This window comes from Lepidochelys kempii, chromosome 21, assembly GCF_965140285.1.
Source record: "Lepidochelys kempii isolate rLepKem1 chromosome 21, rLepKem1.hap1, whole genome shotgun sequence".
NCBI classification, from domain to species: domain Eukaryota; kingdom Metazoa; phylum Chordata; order Testudines; family Cheloniidae; genus Lepidochelys; species Lepidochelys kempii.
In genome coordinates this window covers 367,039-385,649 of record NC_136400.1, presented here as the reverse complement: position 1 = coordinate 385,649, position 18,611 = coordinate 367,039, and the positions used below count along the sequence as shown (strand labels likewise).

At 44.0% G+C, this 18,611-nt stretch overlaps 1 protein-coding gene across 3 annotated transcripts in view; it reads right to left on the bottom strand.

Annotated features, from left to right (window-relative positions):
- Nucleotides 1–18,611, bottom strand: part of NGF (nerve growth factor) — a 48,519-nt gene that overhangs the window by 13,061 nt on the left and 16,847 nt on the right. Inside the window, exon 1 of one of the 3 annotated variants that reach the window (XM_073319533.1) lies at nt 13,702–13,808. The exons of the other annotated variants lie outside the window; for them this stretch is intronic. The gene's annotated coding sequence lies outside the window, so the exon portion shown is untranslated. Of the gene's footprint in view, nt 1–13,701; nt 13,809–18,611 lie in introns of those variants that run through there. 3 annotated transcript variants of the gene reach the window in all.

The window sequence follows — 18,611 nt, the reverse complement described above, 5'->3', positions numbered from 1 at the left end:
AGAATCAAAGCCGATCCCCCAATTGTAAGCTTGAACAGCCAAGAGGATGTGGGAGCAACAGTGACAAGATGGGAAGGTTTAAGGGGAAAAATAAGGAGTTCAAGTTTAGCCATATTAAACTAGAGTCATTGGCAAGCTATCCAAGTGGTGATGCCAGGATGAGACCTTGCTGAAATATAGCACTGGGCAGAGGGACACCAGCCCAGAGGGAAAAGCTGGTTTGAGAGTCACCAGCAATGAGGTAATAGTTGAAGCCATTTGAGTGGATGGGTGTAGGCCCTGGGGTTTGACTGGGAAGAGGTTGTCAGAGCCCCTGAGTCATTTCACAGAAGAGGGGTGAAAGCTGGAATAGAGGCTCTAAGCTGGAGTTGGAGGTGAATAAATGGAGGTAGGTTTGTAAATGACCTGTTGCCTGAAGGGAGCTGGAGTAATGACTCTGTCCCGGTACCTACTACCCATTCACTGTACAGTCAGACCTCAACAATATATATCTGATTGTCACTAGTAATTCTGGCAGTGGGCTCCAGAGTGACATAGCTGGTTAGAGCCAGGAGCAGGCCACAGAGTGGGGGTAACAAACATTTTAAGTTGTCATGATGCAAGTTTAAGAAACCTTTTTTGCCCTGATCCTGCTTTCATACCATTTTTACATCCATATCATTCCACCAACTTTAATGGTGTTACTCCTGATTTACATCAATGCAAGTGAGATCAGAATTAGGCCCCCCATTGTAGGAGAAAAGGAAAATTCCCTGTTTATCCTCAAACAGAGCAGTTTGGCCTCTCCCAGATATAAAAGTAAAACCCCAGTAACATTACATTCCACAGTCATCCAGTTTTTGCTTAATAGTACCCAACACCAGTGAAAACCACTAGGAAATGTGCATCTCAGAAATTCTCCTCACTTTTGACTCTGACTTTGTTAAAATATTTGTATAGGAGATAAGCATGCTTGTTGCCATCCTCCCCTTATTACCAATGTGTGTAAATTACAGTGATAAAATGTAACTTCAAACATTGAAAAGCTGGAAGGTCTGGGGAAGCATGGAATCATGCTGAATAAGAACAGCATCATGACTGGGTCTTACTCAACCAAGGTAAGATCAAGCAAAGTGTAAAAAAAGGGAACTCTAATGAGCTCATTTCTTAGACTGTTATGTTATCAGCAAGTTACCATCTAGTGCAGGGGTGGCCAAACTTTCTGGCCCTCTAAGCTGCCTATGATAACCCTCAGAAGTTTGAGAGCCACAAGACCCGCACAACCTGCCCTGTGGGACAGTGCATGCTGGGGCAGGGGGCTAAAGCCCTGGGACCCCTCCCTGCAAAAGCCCCCTGGTTCCACCACCTCTCCGCAGGACAGAAGCCTCAAGCTCTCCCAACCCAGTCTGGTAGGTGGACAATGTGGGGGAGGGGGAGCTTACTTACTCCACGAACTGCACTTTAACTGCAAAGAGCTGCATGCAGCTCACAAGCCACCGTTTGGCCACACCTGATCTAGTGCATGTATTACAGTGCCTGTGGGATACTACTTGTCTCTAGCTGCACATATACAGCCCTTCTTACCAAAATGCCTCCAATGCTGTAATGTTCCATGAGTGCTTCCACAGGAAGGTGATACCTTTGGGAATAATACATTGCAGTGTCCCTTCCTATGCTGCAGTATTATTCTGCACAGTTGTAGAAGGATGGGCAGCAGATCTACTTCTAGACTTCGGGTTCAAATCCAGCCCAGACAGTGATGATCAAACAGGTACTATCAGCTGTCTGTCTGATGGTCAGTGAGGTCGCTGTCTGCTTCATGGGGTTAAGGAAGACCATGCTAGCCATCTCGTTGCACTCACTGCTATTGTTGGCTCTCACAAATACAGGCTATGGAATTCTGGTGGGAGAATGTGAAGATGTATGAGAATACCCTCATATTTATGGGTGTCTTTGGGATCAGGGCTCTCTACAGTTTCTCCCAATCTAGAGCACGTACTCAAGAGTATTTCTAATCACCAACAAATGTCTAGAGAACTGATTTCCTTTTAGTAACAACACATGACCTTTAGAATGCTTCCCCAGTTAAGGGTTTCGACTGGGACGGAACTGTCACTGTCAATCCTAATGGTTAGCAAGGTGATAAAGCACACAAAGTTGCCCTGACAGATACAATTATCTAATTTAGATAACTAAGACAAAATGGCTTACAAAGAACAAATGTTACTAAAATTAGCCATGTCATGCCAAAGGGCCTTTATACACAGTGAAGGAAAAAATTAGTTAATAGTCACTCATGAGACTGGTGGGAAGTTTCTCTGAAAATAACGGACAGGACAAATTATCAGAGGAATTGTGTGTGAGGCTCAAGACACAAGGGCCCTAATTTTCAGTAAGTCAATGGACTCAAAAGGTTTACTCGTATGATGGACTGGTGAATCAGGCCGAACATGCCCAAAACTCTGGCTGCAAAGCATTAGCTGAGCATGTAGTTGTATAATGATGATGATAATAGTAACCTAAAGCTAATGATTGACACATGATGACTAGCTTGGAATCTTCCACTGCAGACTTCAGTCTGTATATGAGTGTTTTATTGGACTTTTGGGTTTCATAAATCCTAACTCACTGGCACAAGGCACTGACTGTAAGAGGCTAAACCCTCACACAGAGGCCTCGGCCACTGTCTGACCAGAAAATCACAGCTGAGGGCTCAGGGTGAAATTCACTCCATGAATGTGAAGCCTTCCTATTTGGGGTGGATGGCAAGTGAAATTCACTCCCTCTCCTCCCCACCCCAATCCAGAGCCAGGGTGCTGGGCTGCCATGCAGCTACCACTTTAGGCACAGGAATAGCATCATAATATTCACTTTTTGTTCACAGTAAAAAAGATGTCCGTTTATACTGCAGTGCATAGGGAGATCTCTAAAAATCTGTTACCGCCTGAGATCAGTCATACCTTGTGTAGCATGTAACATGGAAGCACAGAAGTGTTGTATAAAATTAAAACTGGGAAGTAGACCTGGGTGAATAACTAACTGACTTTTTGCTTCGGTAGCAGTTCTGAAAAATCAGGAAAACTCTGTTTGACCTGAACAGAATCTGAAACTTTTCAGAATTTTCACTCAATTGAAAAAGTCAGTTTTGGATCAAACAAAATGTTTGTTTCTGAGCATTTTCAATGGCTAAATTCACAAACTGGCCAGAGGAGGAGGAGTTTGTGCTGGCCCCCCGCCCCCCCAACCTTTGGCCCAGTGGTTTGGGAACTTGCGGCTTGGTTATACGTGCGAGTTAGAGCACATTAAAGCAGCCCTGGGCGCCCTAGCTCACTACCCGTCCACACTGGCAAGGCACATAGAGCACTCTGACTCCACGGCTAGAGCACTCCTGGTACTCCACCTCAGCAAAAAGATTAACGCTTGTTGCGCCTTGGCTGCAATGCCTGGGCGTCAGTGTGAACGAGGTGTTGCATTACTGCGCTCTGATCAGCCTCTGGAAACATCCCATAATCCCCTTAAGTCAAGTGGCCACTCTTCTCATTGTTTTGAACTCACTGTAGGAATGCGGTTATGCCCTTTCAAAGTTCCGTTTCTGACATCCGGCATGCTTATCTGCTCTGAGACAAAGCAACCATTACTGTGGAATGCTGTGTGTGTGTGGGGGGGGGGGTCTGCTGCTGTCTGAAAAAAACCCTCTCTCTCCCCACCCCCCACACACAACACACTCCCTGTCACACTCCACCCCCCTCCCCCATTTGAAAAGTACGTTGCAGCCACTTGCATGCTGGGATAGCTACCACAATGCACTGCTCTCTGTGGCCTTTGCAAGAGCTGCTAATGTGGCCACGCCAGTGCGTTTGTAGCTGTCAGTGTGGACAGATTGTAGTGCTTTCCCTACTATGCTCTGCGAAGGCTGGTTTAACTCAAAGCGCTCTACATCTGCACATATAGCCATATCCTTACCTGTGATGTGAGAGACATGGGTTCAAACTCCTCCTCTGCAACAACGTCGACCCAGGTCTCCCCTGTCCGAGGTGAATGCTCCAATCCCCAGGCTATTGAGTATTCTGAGGCAGCTCGCTCTCTCCAGTTGAAGCTGTTCAACTTTATATAAATATTAATTGGAGCAGGGGGATTCAGAAACTTTTCTCCCCCCCACATGCCCCTCCTCCAGTGAGTGTCTTAACCATCAGGCTTAGAGTAATTGTCTCTGCCTCAGTGACTATTTGAGGTTATCAGGGACGGGAGGAGCATGAACACCACAACCTTCAACCCTCCTGTTAAGTCTCCTTGTGAATCTAGATTGAAAATTGCTTTTGTCCTAAACTATTTGGTGAATGTCTGCCAAATTTGTGACTAGTTTCAAGTTGACCAAAATGCATTTTTTGGCAAATAAACTATTTGTCCAAAAATTTTTGCCCAGTTCTACAAATAAGTCATGATCAGAATCTCTTGGGCAAACAGATTCCATCATTGTAAAATTTCTCCAAAACTTTATTTTAGAAAAACATTCTTCAAATACACAACCTCCAGGAAATGCTGACGTAATCCTCATGGTATTGATATTTTTTTGTTTGTTTCAATTCTTCATTCTCCATTCACTCTTTATCCAAACAAGGAATTTTTACCTCCTACCAAAGTCTCTCTCAAACTTTCATGTGGCTTTTACATTTTGTAAAAGCCACAGAAGTTTTTCAACAGGATGGGAATTCTATTCCATGTGAACATTATTACACTTGTTTGTAATTGGGAATTCAGAGAAGGAAAATAGATCAGCAGTGAACAGAGATCAGAGTTTGCAATGTAGTAGGCCCTACAAAACCAGAAGCTAGATGAAGATCATAAAATCCTTATGATGAAATCAAAAACAATGAAATTGTATTGGAAATGATGCCAAGATGTGAAAGACGAAACCGATTTGTTCATGAAAAGGGATTAAAAACTTGAATAGAAGAGATCCCCAAATAAGCCTGTACCCTGCAAGAGGAAGATGCTGCTCTGCTGATACAAGGCTTTCTAAAACCTACAGAAATACTGTTAATACTTAAATAGAATATTAGTTGCATTTACAGAAATGTTGTTCAAAGATCTCAAATTATTTTATAAACAATAATTAATTAGGCCTCACAACAGACATATGAGGTACCAGTAGGAATTATTTGTGGCAAGTCAGTGGCAGAGTCCAGAATGTAACCTAGGAATCCTGTCTAGCAGTTTGCTTCTCTAGTCACTAGATACGCTCCCTTGCTTTTCTTTACTTCAAGGAGATTCTTTCCTATTTCTAAATGAGAGATCTGTTTCCCAAATGAGACATTGGGGGGGCTTCTTGTTCTTAGCAAATGAATTCCCTCTTTGTTCACTCACGTTACAGCCCTGAAAAATAACCTCCTAATTTGAAAAAGGTAACAAAAAATACTCATGAATGCTTCAGAGATGTACTACCTCACCTTCCAGTGCACTTGATGTATGAAACAGCCAATAGCATCCCACTGCAGTATTGTTGACTCTCTGGGTTGTATGCTTTTTATTTCAGGGTTTTATGGTTTTGTGTGACTCACTGTATTACAAATCCACATGAGCTTTAGGCATGATATTTTAATGTAAAATTTAAATGTTAATGATCTAACTTAAATCAACAAAGCCTTTGTTAATATTTCAAAGGGCTTTGAAATGCTCTATAAATGTGGAAAATATTGTTTGGAACATGAGTTCTGCAGATGACCAGGTACCACTGGGTGTAATGAGTTAAACAAACTGAACCTGGAATATAGTTCTTAAATATTGCTTTAATTCAGGTGATAAAATATTTTAATTTGAGTAGAAGAATGAAAAAGCAAATAAAACCCCAAACCAACTCATTTAACTTATATCAAATCCCAAATAATTTGGACCCATCACTAGTAGGTTGAATTCTGTGCTCTCGTTTACATCCAGGAAATCCTATGCAAGTGTATTGGTTCCAACTGACCAACCCTACATATGCAATGGGGAACATAAAAAGCACACTGCTCTACAAAAGGTGACATATAGGGACCTAACATGCATGCTTGTGCCTATTCTTGATGTGAAGCTTGAGTCCATTCTAGCGATTGTACAGGAATAGAGACCCAATACCATTTTTCTTGTTACTTTTTAAATATAAATATCCCAATAATTTCAAAGCAACCATGCATCAGAATACTCAAAGCAATTACTCCATCTGGTACCTGTGATAACATTTTCTTTTAGAAAATTAAGATTCTATTGCTTCAGTTTAATCCAGGGAAAAAGGTAATTTTTAGGGATTTCATGTTGGTTTTTGGTGACCTCCAAATAAATTGTCAAATAAATGAAAGTCTCATGTTCCCTGTCTCTGCACAAACAAGCCCCATTTAAATCTCATGCAATTTTGAAATGACCAGTTGTGAATCCCTAAGAGGGATTATAGCTGAATTACCCACAAGAAAACGACAATCTTGGAAATGCTACCAGAATACAGTATAATCTGTATTACAATTGTAACATTCTCTGGAGCCACAAGCAGTTCCTCATGAGAACAAGGCTCTCCTGCCATATTGGGTAGTTCACCAAGAAAAACATCAGATAATAAAAGCAATTTGTACTGATACTTTGGCTCTTCTGGACATCATCAGAAAGAAAACGAGCAAAAAAAGTCCAGCTTTGAGTTCTCCGCTTGCAGTATACAAGCGGACCCACTGAAGTGCTCTCTCGGTAGACCGGGGCACATTGCACATAGTGGGGTGTTCCCAGAATTCATGCTTTCTGTGACTTTGTAGTTTGCATGTTTTTGCTACCATGAAGATGTGGTATTTGCATAAATCTGAAGACCTTTTTAAATTTTTTTTTAAAGCCTCATACCTCATATTTTCTGTCTGTATTCTATCCTGGACTGTCTTTACATTGCTCCTTTGTTTTTGATTAATTATCAGCCGAGTACACCACTGTCATTCCTATCTGTGTAAATCTGCAGGATGTTTGTGCAGCTGATGCTGTTACTTGGCACTCTTATATTTACTGTTCTTGCATTTTTTCCACTTTGCCCTCATCAGCACTGACTTCCCCTCTCCCTGCTGGGTGCTCATCGGCACCAACTTCCCGCCCCTGGCCTTGCCCCCTTTCCACCCCCTTCCCCCAAGTCCCCACCCCTTCTCTGCCTCCACCCCTGAGCACACCATGTCCCCCTCCCTCTGGGAAAGTCCTAAGCACCGCCAAACAGCTGTAAGGAGGTGTGTGTCCCGGAGGGAAGCACTGGGAGGAGGAGGGAGGCGTGCTTGGGAGGAGGCAAGGCAGGGGAACTTGGCTGCTGGTGGGAGCTGAGCACCCGCTAATTTTTCCCCATGGGTGCTCCATGCAAATGAACAGATTCTACATGGCCCTTACTCTGGTGCTAGATGTGGGAGTAAGAAAGGGTAATTCTTTCCCCAATCTGCATCATCCATTGCAGGGCCAAGCTAGATGGCAGACCCTCTTCCCTAGTGACCCCCTAGATAGGGTGACCAGATGTCCTGATTTTATAGGAACAGTTCTGATATTTGGAGCTTTGTCTTGTATAGGCGCCTATTACCCCCACTCTCACTCTGATTTTCATTTTTTTTTTTTTGCACGTGCTATCTGGTCACCCTACCCTCAGGACTGCTCTACTTGTTTGCTGGGATGTATGGCACCCAAAGGAGCAGGGATGTCACTCCACGTTGCCCCTCCACCCCCGCACAAACCAGTGAAGGAAGAAGGCTGCATGCCCCCAAGGGATGTAGCAGCACAAACACAACTTCACACTGGGGAACTCTGGGAGACATTGGGTATCCCAGTGATTCTTCTGGGGCAGTACAGAGCTGCAGCTCCCCAGCCTAAAAGGCAGTCTAGTCCTTACACTGAAGGTCCACATGGCTGTGAGAGCTGTCCAGTTCATTGAGCAGCACACTCAATAGGCATGACAGTTACTTTCCAGTATGAAATTTACGTCTAGGAACATTTAAAACAATCCTCCAGACCCTAAAGAGCCCTGCCCCACCTACACCACCTGGCTCCTCCCCTGACTCTGTTCCCATTTCTTGGACTGCTGCATTCAGGCTTCCTGTGCTCTGTCCAAGTATCTCCGCTGACAAACTCCCTTCGGCTCCAGCCTCTGTACTTCCCTCCATGCCCACCCACAACGTTTGGGGAAGCCTCTCCTTTAATGTTGGCCAAGCTCCCGCCTCCTTTCACACACACTGAAACACCTCTCTTCTGTGAAGAGTTCCTGCTCTGCTGACCAATCTCCTCCTGTCCCGCACTCCCCTGTTTTCTGGTGCTTTTAGGCTACAGAGTCTTTGCTGGAGGGACTCATTTGTTCTCCTTGTCACCAGCACACAATGTCATGTACAACTGTGGTGTTCTACGCATGGCAGGAACCACACAGTCAGGCGATAAGTCACTAAACATCTCCATTTTCACAGTGAAAACTTCATTCAGAAAGATTCTTGACTTCCGTTGGGATGTAACAAGAACCTGACAGTGAATCCGGTCAGGCCAGAAATACTCAGCCCCACTGTCTTCATCGGTGGAAACCCCAATACCATGTGAAAGTGTCAGGCCACACAGAGGCAAGGAGGTGCTGCCCAGAATACCAGCTAATGCTTCCAGGGAGTAAGGAAAGTTTGAACTGAGTTCATATCTTAGCTTCTGGGCTCTTGGGAGTGGACCCAGTGTGGTGTGGGAGTTCTTTCTGTACCATGTCTGAGCTTGAGGGAAAGGAGCAGCTGCAAGCCTTTCATGGCAAGAGGGTTTCTCACCCACCAAGAACGTTAGGAGGAACTTGAAAAGGGGTTGACTCTGAATCAGAACTCCAACTACAATTGTTGGGGTCTGAGAAACACTGATTTACACAGGTGCAGAGGGGGTGCAAACTGTGACTGTTATGTTATGGGGTGAGATTATACTAATATGAATAATGTACACAGATGATGAGCCCTGCTGCCTGACGGTCAGTGTTCAGCATCCAGCCCAAAGACTTCAGGAAGGGTTTTGGGGAGTTTCTGTCCAGCTCTGCTGATCCCACATCAACTTACTCCGAAGGATCAGATGAAATGCTCCTTAGAGGGGGCCCAATCCTCATTTACACTGAGGCTACTTTTACATTTATGCCCGCTACAAGGCAACATAAAGGGGCCTTTGTGTATATGAGAATCAGACTGCTGAGCAACTTCTGCTTACAAACAGGAAATGTTACCCTATTTATAAGGGCTTGGACTAACTGTCATCCTCAATATCCTTATAAATCTACAATTGGCAACAGAAGTTCCTGGTAGCAATATTTGTAGGCTTTTTATTATTTGTTTGGTTTCAGTAGTTTGTAGAGATTGAATGCATCCTACAAAATACTTGGAAAGTCAGGAACCTCTTGCTGTCATCAAGGGTTTTTTGTTTTTGTTAAGCATTTTGTAAGGTAATGTTCAATCTACTTTAGCTCAGGGTAGATACTGCTATCTGAATACTGGAGGTTTTTTACCATATTCCTCCAGAAATATGGCTTTTCAGTGTAGGCTAAATTATTCCTGGTGTTTAAATTGTAAAGTATTGGTGGTGGTTTTGCTGCACAGTTTTGCAGTGCTGCAGCTATACCTCTCACTGATCATCTGACTGTGCTGGGCTCTAAAATGTAGTAACTCAGCAAAGAATGGAGCAGATCAGATACGTAGTGTTACCGTGCTCACCTATGCCCTGCCTAGATTTGGTATGATATGATTCTCTTCCTCATAGCTCTTTTGCTGTATTAGATATAAACCTTTCTCCATTGTCACAGGAAGATCACTCTATGGTACGGCTATGGAAATCCTCGGGATTGGGGTGACCTGTCTTTTGAAAGTGATGGAAATAATCCTAACTCTTTATGTGCATTAAAGGAGCCTGGCAGAAGCAAGTTATGCTAATACCTCTGTCCCCCGTTAGAAAGTGGAACCTGCAAGCAGACGAGGAGAGACTAGACAGCAACCATAGGAAGAGGGTTAAGCACCAGACCCCAGAAAGATAACTTGAACAGCAACACAATCTTCAGAATTTATTCCAAATTCTTCTCTCAAACTGATTTTGCCCAACTTGATTGTCATGCACATTGTGTAAAGAGTTGTCACTTTGGATGGGCTATCACCAGCAGGAGAGTGAATTTGTGTGGGGGGGTGGAGGGTGAGAAAACCTGGATTTGTGCTGGAAATGGCCCACCTGATGATCACTTTAGATAAGCTATTACCAGCAGGACAGTGGGGTGGGAGGAGGTATTGTTTCATATTCTCTGTGTATATATAAAGCCTGCTGCAGTTTCCACGATATGCATCTGAGGAAGTGAGCTGTAGCTCACGAAAGCTTATGCTCAAATAAATTGGTTAGTCTCTAAGGTGCCACAAGTACTCCTTTTCTTCTCTCAAACTGATCACTAAAATGTTGACATTTACCTTTTCAATTCAAAAACATATGGGCCTGATTCTCATTTAGTCAGGTCCCTCCACACCTCCGTGGGTATAAATATAATTTTACCAAAGCATGTAAAGGGGGCTGAGTGTAACTGAGAGTCAGGCTCTGTACATTTAAAGGAAGTATTAATGCATTTGGTTTCACAGACTTAACATTTAGAGGCCAGGTCCTCAGGACTGACATCATCACTTGTAGATTTCTCCACAGTGGGAGAATGCTTGGTTATCCATTGAAAACAGTTTTGCAGATATCCACAAAGCTGCTCCCTGATGGCCAGCAAAATCCTCATCAGGATCTTCACAAAATATGATTTGGCTGAGAGCCTTAGTATGAACTAAGGAAGAGGGATTATTTCAACTCAGTAGCTCTCAGATGTGTATGGTTACTTAAAATGTTTTTTGTTACATTCAGGGAACAATTGCACTTGCACTTGAAGCCAGTTACCATGCATATGTAAGGAGACTGTTGGCCCCTTACTAAAACTTAGTGGGCTTTTTGGTTGGCCCTCTCCCAGTACCATGGGAAAAGGCCAATGGGAAATCAGGAGCCTGAGACTGATGGTCCCCAGGGCCAATGGGGAGGGGCCAACCTCCAGGTCAGCCCGATTGACAGGGCAGACGGGCCAATGAGGGAGTCAGGAGCCCGGGGTCCCGTCCTCCGTGTGCGCTGGAGCTGCCTGAGGCAGCGCAGGGCCGAGCTAAGGGGAGCGGGGGCCCGAGCTGAGCCGGGAGCAGAGCCAGAAAGGAGCAGCCCAGAGGGCCGGGCCGGGCCGGGAGCAGAGCCGCGCCGGCCGGCCGGAGGGGCGCCTGGGGAGCCGCGCTGAGGCCGGGGCCGAGGCCGGGGCCGTCCGGAGCCGCGTGCGGTGAGCAGCTGGGGACTGCGAGGGGGGACCCCAGGCCGAGGGCCCAGCGCAGGGAGAGGTCACCAGCCCAGGGGTCTCCCAGGCCGGACCGGGAGGGGGGCCGTGACCCCGACGGGCGGAGGGGGCAACACTGGGGGAAGGGCCCTGCCACCTAGAGCCTGAGGGTGGCTCCGGCCAGAGCAAGTGTCCGACCCGCCGGGCTGCCAACTTTCTGACCGAACGAAACCGAACACCCTTGCCCCGCCCCTTCTCCGAGGCCCCGCCCCTTCTCTGAGGCCCCGCCCCCTCCATCTCCCCCCCTCCCCCACTCGCTCTGTTTCACCGGGCTGGGGAGGGCCCTTTCTCAACTGGGTGTTTGGGTGAAAACTGGACACCTGGCAACTCACCCGCGGCGTCCCTGCCGCGCGGCCAGGGCCTGGGACGTGCGAGGGACGGACTGACCTTCCCTTGCAGCCCAGAGGCGGCTGGTGGTGTGTCCCCGGCCCACCGAGGGGGTGACGTGGTTTCCTGTAACCGGCCCATTTGTCCTTATTTTGTTTGTTGGTTGCTGTTTAATCAGTCGTGTTTGCTTTGAACCACTCTATGTAATGAGCAGTGGGTCAGGGACGTGGCCGGGGCGGAGAGACCCCCCCACCGTGGGGACACCCTAGCCACTGTCCTAAGTGACCACGACAAGACTGGGGGTCCAGCCCCCCCCAGGGATCCTGGGCCTGGCCTTGTTGGGGTTATGAGGACTCTGCCCCACGGGAGGGAGGAAGGGGAGTCCTTGAGGGCAGGCAGGCCTCTGGGTAAAGGGAGTGGGAGCAAGGACTCAGATCCTTTCACTAGCCAATTCCACAAAGGTGGTGTATAATCCAGGAAAGTTCCCCAGGATAGCAGGACCATTCCCCTGCTTACACATCTTTTTCAGTCCAGCGGATTGAGCACTTGCTTCCTCACACTGCACCTCCAGTATTGGTTACACAGTTATGGTTAAAATCTCCACTGTCTCTCCTCATTCACTTTAGCTTTCTGAAACCTTTGCCTTTGTTGCCAAACTTTTGCATGCTTGGACTCTGCCTGAGGGGAGGGAGTAATGGGGTTGGGCTGAGGGAGTTATACCAGTTTTCCACTGATTTCCCTGCAAGAATTTGTGTAGATTGCTAGCAAACATCATCTGGAAGTGGAATGGAGCATTCTGAAGTAAATCAGAAGGCTGGCTTGAGTGCTTGGTAGCTTCTGTTCCTGTTTATAGGAATGAAACCCATAAAGGATGTTACTAAGACACTTACAATACTTTTTATTCTACATTGGGAACCCACATTTCTCCTCTGAGTTGATTATAGACTTTATCACTTTTGACAACCCTTTGGCAAATTGAAAAAGACGTGGTTCCTTGAGGCACGTGTTGGATTCTTAATCTGCCCCAAATTGTGCAATGAGAATTTTATTGACAGCACTTCTGTAACTGAATCATCCTTATTTCCAGCTCCCTTGTAGTTGTGCATTTTTAATTTTATCTGTGAACTTGCTTTGATGTAGCATGTGTGATATTTCCTATTTCATCACATTTGTAACATAGGAAATTCCATACAAACCTAATGCCCCTGACACAATCTCACACTTACTGCATTCAGGAGTGAATTATCATAACTGTATCCAACTTGGTGCAATACTCTTTAATTACCAACCACATAGTAATTAAAGTTTACAACACAAGGTTGCCTTTCAAATTATGTATCTGGGGTTTAACATCTGTTCTTATAGTTGTACTATGTACTGTAACACATGCCACTAAATGCAGGCAACAGAAACATGAGCAGGGTTCATTGTTCCAGTAGAAGCAATTACTTCTCTTCCTATGCACCACTGAACATCACAGTAAATGCTGAAGAGTGCCTCCTGCCCATAAGGCTTTCACCAGCACAAGCCTAAAGCTAATCTCCTTGTTTCACTTCAGAATGCTGAATATTTCTTGTCATTTTCCTTAAACAAAAGGAAAGTTCACTAAAATGCTCCCTCTTCCTGTCTGTTTTGCTGTTTGTTTGAATGGAAATGTGAGAAGGAAATACAAGAACTTATTCACGGGTTTAATTAGATGTTCTAGAGAACTCACTTCTGTTTTACCTTATCCCCCACACTCTGATTCCCAGCACAAATCTGTGGTGCATCATTACAGGAGCCTGCCCACTCTGAGTGGGCTTGGTGCAAAATTCTATCAGATCTCTTACTGACACTGTTTTAAGTCTTGGCTATTTAGCACTGCATAGCCCTGGGACAGGATTACTTGAATGCACAAGCAGCACCATTGCTAGAATGTATAGCTCTATTACATTTTTTTTTTAGATAATATAAATACAACATCTAAATCATTTGTTTATCTAGCCTGGTGCTGGACTCTGCCAAACATGGCGTTTACATTTAATCAGACTTACTTCAGAGTTCAATATTCCCTTGGATGGTGATCTGTAGGGCACTTGGTGATGGTGTACAGGCAGCTGGCTAGTCACAGATTGATGTTTCCCTTCCTGTTACCACATGATACTTCATAGTAGAAGCAGCTAAAAATGCATCAATACTTTTCCATGTAAGCAGTTCCAGTCGTTTGTTTTTCAATTAGCTGTCCACAAACTCCTTCTCTGCAGGTCACTAAGGCTAAGCATGGGTGCACATAGGAATGATCAGGCAGCAAAAATACTGAACAGTGAACAGATCAGATTAGTAAACCAGACCTTTCTAAACGTATGACACACTGAATCTGATTTATCCTCTAACAAAGATTAAGAGGATCCACAATTTTAAGGATATAAAGTTGTGACCGTCCTGGTGGATCAAACTCTTCTTTTCAGTGTTGAATGAAGTGATTCCAATACACGTAATTTAAATGAGTTCACAAATTTTTCTGGGAGCTTTCTTAATAAAAAAGCATCAATTGGGATGATGCTCAGGGTAAGCCACGACTGCATTATAGAGATGTGCACAAACCCAAATGTCAAGACCATACACATTTTATAGCTCCACAGCAGCAATTAGGCAAAGTCTGATGGAAAATCCATATTTCAATCTACCGTCAGTCTGTATTAGACAGTAAAATAATCAGTCACATTTGAAGTTTGCCATCATTATATCTTTCATTATTCACTGTAAAAAGTTTATAATTTTTGGCAGGGGGAGGGGAAGAAGGGGTCTATCTGGGTATATTATATAAACTTCAAGGAGTTTTATTTTAATACATTGTTGGACCAAGGCATTAACCAACAGTCCTGAATAGTCTCAGTTGTTGTAATGACATTCTATTGTGAATGGGAGGGGAGGTAGGTCACACAAGTGTGAAGGGAAAGAAGAGATGTACAAGATAATCTCTGTATTAAAATGCGGTCTACCGTACAAAAATGTTTCAGAACACCTGCCCTGGGAACTGGTCCTAGAAACCTATGTGGTGTTGAATAGTCAGGGCCTAGGCTGTGCTCACAATCAATGCCACAAGAATGAACCTTCTCCTTGGCCATTTTCTATTTGTATTACAATTTTCACCAGAGCAATGAGACCTCCAGAACTGTAGAATAATCCACACAACAGGAGAAATAAACTATGGAGGAGACTTTCAAAGACATGAATGCAAGTTTGTTCTTTGAAAATCTTCCCCCAGCCTATAAAAAGGCCTGATATGTTCTATCTGACAACACTATTTCTGCTTTTGCCTGTTTTCTCGTGGGTGAACTTGAGTTTGAAAAGGATAAGCAAATCATTGTGTTAAGCAAAAGTCTCAGTTTATGCAGGTCACTTTCTGCCTACTGTAAAGTAAAAAAAATCTCAAGAGTTAAAAGAACAAAAAATGTTTCAGAGAATATACTTCCTATGCCCAGGATACCAGAGTTTCAAAGTGCCATCGAAAAGTAATTTTGATTACTTTCTTTGATTAGGTTACTAAGCTCTTACTAGGCATATAGAGCAATTAACTTTAAAATCTTAACATAGAACATAAAATCAGCCATTTTCCAGCATGAAAAATGTGTCTGCCTCCTGGCAAATTATTTCCTTTCACTTCCAAGACATGTTGAGGTTGTCAACAGGCCATAAAGCTGCAGGCCAAATTGAAATTGATTATGAACTCTCTTAAAAAGCTATCTTGTTAAAGGACAAAACATTTAAAATTCAGATCAAAGCAGGAGGAAATTCTGCAGTTTGTTAAATTGTTGTATGTGACATGGAGGAAAATGTTCCTTATCAGGAGCCATAATTTCTTTAGTATTCTTGCAACAACTAAAAAAAGAGAGAAGGGTGGAGAGAACCACATTCATTCTTTCTTTCTCTCCCCCTCTGAGTCAGACACAAAAGTGGGAGAGGGAGGAGGGAGAAATATTGTTCATTTGTTGGACCCCATGTTGCCTTAGTTCTTTTTTTTGGGAAGCACACAGATAGTACAGTGATGGGTGTCTAGATAAGAATATAGTTTGTAGCCTGATTTCTTCTCCCTCATGTGAGTGGTTCCACGTGCTTTGGCAAAGCTGGGAATGCACAATTCTGGCAGAGAAGAGACTCTGGAATGTGCAGCTCAGCACTGAACCTTGTGCACTCTCCTATTTACAGCGTATGCCTGAGAAGATGAGAGAAGAGTTGGCAAGAACTACTGGGGCAGGACAGATCTGCATCTGGGAAGAACTGAAATGTCTTTGAGTATTTATAGTGTGGATAAGATGCATTAATAATAGGGATAGAAATGGGGCCTGGACAGGATTCCTGACATGGGGAATTAAAACCTGTCTATTATCTCTGGCCTGTACTTTCTGTAAGTAAAGCATAAGCCACTATGCTGGGTGAGATATCACTTTCTCATCCCACAAGAGGTTTTTTTCAGATTTTGAAACTTTTTCCATCTCAAAATGGGACAAAGTCAATCTTGAAAATTTTCTCAAACTGATCATGTGGGGGAAAAAAAAATCACCTTGGGTCAACTAAAATGTTTTCTATTTTGACCTTTTTAAAAAGGTCAGACATTTTTAGTATAAATTAAAAAATTTCAAAACAAAATTGTTTCAAATTGAAAAACACAACTTTTAATTTAAGTGTTGAAACGAAACATTTGTCAAAAGCGACCCTTTCTCACAAACAGAAATTTGATAATAGAGGGAGGGGTTTCCGCTAGTAGACACAGGTATAAAACGATCCAATGACTGGCAGTTGAAGCTAGAGAAATTCAGGCTCAAAACAAACTACACATTTTTAACAGGATAATTAACCATGGAAGCAATTTATCAAGGTTGTGGTGGATTAATTGGAAATTTTAAAATTAAGACTAGATGTTTTCCTAAAAGATGTACTCTAATTCAACAACTGATATTGCCTTCAAGCAGTAATTAATTAATTTAGGGGGTCCTTTGGCCTGTTATGAAAGTCAGATTAGATCACAATGGTCCTTTCTGGCCTTAAAATCTGACAGTGGAGTCATGGCCTTTTGCCCAGTCTTAATCAGCCCCTGGAGCTCCCTGGTTGCAGAGGGGAGCATAAGGGTGTAGCTGTGTGGGAGCCCCCTGTCACCCAACAGCTCTGGAAGGGATTGGGCTCTGCAGTGACCACAATGTGGGATGCTGCCCAGAGGGCCCAATCCTCACATCACTCATGATAGCTATGGTTAGGCTAGCATAAGAAAGCAACAAGCATCTCATCTGATGGCTGTTATTAGTGGATTGGGATGGTCCAGGCAGGCAAGTTACAGAGAGAGCATGATCAGAACTGGTCCTGTCTGCATGGGATATAGGTTGCCAATTAGGGTTGGTCATATTCCTGGAGGTATCATCCCATGACAAACTTTAAAGTTTAATTAATTAAAATTCCTGGAGACTCCAGGATAATCCTGGAGGGTGGCAGCCGTAGTGGGGCAGAGGCTTATCCCTAGATTGTGCTTAGCTCAGATGATAAATCTCAAGAGGAAGGAACTCAGCTGGGGACTGCCAGCAAGTGAAGGCTGTTGATGGGGGAGAGAGAGAACAGAGATGGGGTTTTCCAAGTGAAACATTCTGATTCTCCCCTAGTGGGAAAAATTATTGGTCACGGGTTAATAAAAGTTTCTTCTGAATTTGTTTGTACTATCCTACATAGTCTGCTCCTTTTCTTCTTTTGATACACTGCACAGGCTTGTCCCTTTCTTCCCCAGGAAAGGGACTGACTGTCTGAGCTGCTCTTTTGATGAGGAAATTGCATAGGCTGCTTGGGGGCAGGGGAAGAATGAGTGCGTTCCCAATTAAAGAGAATCACTTTAAAATACCTTTTCAATGGTATCTTGCTCCTATAGGACTTAAATACATATCCATAGTAGTATAGAGTGCTGGAGACTTGGGCATAATTTTTGTCCTTTGTTAAAAGCGCAGCACTCGCATTGACTTCATGAACACTGGCTTTGCTTATACCACAGGAACAACTGAGGGAAGAACTTGGCCCTTTGTACGGATAAGTCTCCATATATGGTGGAGTCACTCTGCTTGGGCTCCTAGTCAAAGACAAACATGAAAAGATATATATATGGAGCAAATATAACTCTTATTAATAGTTGCTCATGGTGAACAGCAGTCAGATGGAACAGAAAGGAGGCCCTGGGCATGGAAAACCAGTTGGAAAGGGAATGAATGGAAGCTGTTAATGTTGGCACCCACAAAGTATTATGTAGGAGATATCACATACTGCCGTCTACTGATAGAGTAAGGAATCAGGAGAAGCCAGTGGAATCAACTGGAGTTTTGCCTGCGGTAACTGAGAGATTGTCAGGCTCTGGCCCATAGTGGTGTCCCCTCTTTATAAGTCTATTGAAGATCAAGCTGTCGGGACCTATTTGGTGCACGCAGTGTGTCCTGTATTGATCCATAACAGTACTCCTCTCTGCACTGACCTGACTGCTACATGAAATATCACAAATAGGTTAGAAAAGAAATGACATCACTGTGGACTAGTTGATGAAAAGATTTCAAGAAAATTAAATTGCACAAAGCTTGGTCCACCTTATCTAAAACCCAGTTCTAATCCCTTTGCCCAATGTTACATGTTCTTGCCTGTTACAAGGAGGCCTTTTCCCCTCAATATTTTAAGGTGCTGATTTCCTTCTGTGCCGCACCCCTCCCCCCACCAAATTCACTTGTATCTGATACGTTGTATCTGCTGAACATCCAAAACAATACTTATTTTCACAAAGGAGAGGAGTATGGCATGCAGTAGTCCCTGAAAAAATGATGCTCTGTGGCTCAACTCGACTTGCTTTGGAAACTGGCTTTTGTCTGGATTGCCTGCACATACCACAAAGTTCCTGTTGGGTACATAGGACTCTGCCTTTCTTGAAATGAAGTTTTCTAACTTG